We start from the raw sequence: 3,772 nt of genomic DNA on the forward strand, positions 1-3,772 counted from the left end.
CTCATCCAGTATGACCTCATCTTAACTTGATTATATCTTCAAAGAACCTATTTCTATATAAGGTCATATTCAAATGTCCTGGGTAGATATGAATTTGGGGGGTTACCATTTCACCCAGCATAAATAATCCTATACTGGGTGCCTGGGCGGCTCAGTCTGTTAAGCATCTAACTCTTGATTTCGGCTCAGATCATGATCTCACAAGTTCATGGAGCTCTGCATCAGGCTCCATGCTGACAGTATGGAGGCTGCTTGGGATTCTCTCTCTCTCTCTCTCTCTCTCTCTCTCTCTGACCCTACCCTGCTCATACATGCACATGGGTGCTCTCTCTCTCTCTCTCTCTCTCTCTCTCTCTCAAGATAAATATTAAAAAAAAGAATAGTTTACTTAAGAAGGGTAGCAGAATATACCACCCCCAAATATGCCACTTTTGGCATAAGAACTATTTTGAGCTGAGTGCAATTGAAAAGAAGCAGATGTAAGGAAAGCTCCCTGTCCCCCAACATTCACCTGAATAAATTTTGCAGGCATTAGATGTATCTCTCTACTTCTCTCTACCAGGAAAGGCAAAAGTTAATTACTGGAAACAATTTTAAACCCTATCAAATTGGAAATAGGAGAAAAGTCTATATAACAAACTTTACTAACTAGTCTTCATCTACCATTGGTTTCCTTTCATATATTTACTTTTCCATTCGAAGCCAAAAACTGCCTTCCTTTGTCGTGTCATTTCTCTACAAATTTATTATTCTTTGTTGAAGATGTTCTGTAAGCTGGAGTTTTGAGCCGTTACTTTGAGTTACTCAGTTTTCCCTGGGTGTCTCCCACATGTACATGAGGTGTACAGGTCAGTAAACTTGTTTGTTTTTCTCTTGTTAATCTCTTTTATTACAGGAGTCTCTCTCTTTTTTCCTCTCTTACTCCACATGTCTTTTAAGACTTTCATAGTTATCTTTATAGTTCCAACACCTTGAGATAGCTCTTGGCTATGTAGGTATTAAAACTTCCTTGGTTTTCCTTTGGCTCTGAATGAAACTTAATATCTTTCAATGCCCTTGATCATCACTTGTTTTGAAGTGCTCCCCAGCTTCTCAGTTTTTTGCCCAGGAGAAATAAATGGCTTTTTGCTCCACACAGCTCAGCTAAAAACAGGGGACAGATTACGACAATCCCAAGAATCTGCTGTGCTAGTGTGAATTCCTCAAGACTGTCCTTTTTCAATTAGTATGAATAATTTCCTCTTCTGACTACTTCCTTTTTCTCAGATCCTTGCCCTTTGAAGCCTGGAACTGGTGTAATGCTAATTTGAAATTAACATACAATTTATTTCTTTGCTAACCTGTCTTGGCTAACTTCCAACTTCTTAACTTGGCTTCTTACAAATACCTTAGGCATTGATTTAATTCCTTTTTAAAGAGTCCATTACTATTTTTCTTCAGGTAATGTTGAAACCTTTTAAAATTCTCTGTCTCTTGTATGTATGTGTGTTGGGGGTTGTATATGTATGCAGGTCTATGTGCGAGGCTCAAAAATTGGACTAATGCCTTGTAACATTGTGTCTACTTCTGGTACATACAAGAGCAATGTAAGGTTTCATCTGGAAGTAAACGGTCACTTTTCTCTATCACTAAATTTTACAAGTTTCTGACAGTGCTCACTCTTCAGGAGTAAGTGATTAAAAAGACACTATCACAGGTAGTCTCACAAGACACTACCTTCAAGACCACCCCTTTTGCCTTGGAGGGTAATATTTTTTTCCAGTGATTGTGATTCTTTTCATTTTTACATGGTGCCAGGTCTCTTTGCTACAAATAACATTTTTCGGACTGCTGTACACCATACTGATGTTTTCCTGCTGCTGTTTCCATGAGCCACAGCTAAGCGATGTTCCGGGAAGACATGATTCCTAAGACCTTGTAGAGAGACTTCATTGCACTTCTTCTTACATGGACACCTCTCTTAGCTAACCATACCTAGTCAGGGTTCACTGTTGTTTGGGCCTTTTATCCCCCTCACCCCCTTAGTCCCTTTCTTCTTAAGTATTTATTCAGCTCCTGTTTTTTCCCAGGATTGGGGCTAGAACCCAGTGAGAAAAATTAAAACAAGACATAGGATTTTCCCTAAGAGACTAAATATGCAAACAGGCAATGGAAAGACCATATATGATAATAAGACTCTGACCTGCAAATCTCTACAGCAACTGGCCCAGAAAGTCAAACCACCACCTCTGCAGCAATGAGAGCCAAGAATGGTCAGGACTTGGTCAATGAATGACAGCTTCCCTATTTTTTGTCCTTACTTCTAACTCAGAACCAATAAGAGAATGTCAACTATACTCCCCAAACGAATTGCATAAGACACCTTGCTTTTAGTTAGCCTACTCCTCCTTCCCTCATCAATAAACCTCCAATCAGAGTATACCTGAAGCCTTCCTTTTTTGCATTACAAAATTTTCCACTCCTTTCCTGCCTTTGAGTCTCTGCCAAGCACAAGTGATGGTGACTGACTACTTTGCTGTAGTAATCTTTGAATAAGCAGCCTGTTTGCTCTCATTTGGATGGTCTTTGTTTATATCCACAGCTTTCCTGAAAGTTCTACTGAGATCCACTTTGCACTGCCCATCAATTGTGGACCCAGACTTTGACCAGGTGCGATCTTATGGAGGTCCCTGTGCTATGCTGCTTGAGGCTTATTGAACCCATGCCACTGTGGTTAAGTCAGCCCAGGTGTGAACTGGGGTCTTTTTACACTGAGTTACTTGGCTATTTATTCCCACTTTCGTTCCTGGATTTTGTTCTTGGTTCCCACTTTTTTTGGCATCCTTGGTGGAATTAGGCCATTAATTTTATCCTTTTTGTATTCTTTTGTGCTTCTATTTTGTGGTGTGTGTCTACAAGTGTTGTCTGTAATCAGAATGAGAAACACTAAACATAGGAATAGACCCTGTAAGCCTATTGTTCCAAAGCTAGCTTCACTGATGGTGAGTATAGGTTTTCTCACCCTGCCAGCATTCATTTGGGAAAATATTTTTGTGTGTCAAATACAACCAGATAAGGTAATCCTTCGATCTTTAATTTTTGATCTGAGTGCTTGACTTGAGAGTTTGAGAGTTTTCTGTCTGTTGAGGAGTGAAGACTGTTAGGTCTGTGTTTAGAGGCAGCCAAACATTAATTGGGGCTCAAGGCATGAGGTACACAATCATAGCTTTTGAGCGACCATTGCTAGCTCTCATGGGGTTGTCTAAGTCTAAATGATCTCTTTTTCTTGGAAAAATTCCTGCTTTTTATGTATGCTCTCTTACTTCTTGTTCCTCTCTCCCTAGTGACATAACTTCACTGCGGATGATTTGGCTTTCAATAGCCACCTGGGGAACATTTGACTGGAACACAATTGTTCATTTGAGAGATGCCTTAGAAAGAAAGAGAGTAGTATTTCTCAGGCTCAGTGGGCAGCAGTGTTTGATTTGTGACAGAGGCCTCCAAATAAAATTCTCATCAAAACTTGTTTAGTGAGAAGGTACTTTTGGCCAAAACTAATGAACAATTTGATAAAATTCATGCATTGAAAAATTAGACTCATTTCCCATGTAAATTCTCCCCATCTTTGTCCTCTAGTTGCCTCTCGATATCCAACTGTTCCTTTTCTCTTTTACCTTTCTGATCTCTCCTTCTGTACCTCTGTTGACTCTTCTCTTCCTCTTGTCCAGCTCATCTACCTTCCCCCACTGATTCTCTTAAGTGTCCAAATGCCAGTTTCCTCTAAACATCCATC

This window comes from Felis catus, chromosome B2 (genome assembly GCF_018350175.1).
Source record: "Felis catus isolate Fca126 chromosome B2, F.catus_Fca126_mat1.0, whole genome shotgun sequence".
NCBI classification, from domain to species: Eukaryota; Metazoa; Chordata; class Mammalia; order Carnivora; family Felidae; genus Felis; species Felis catus.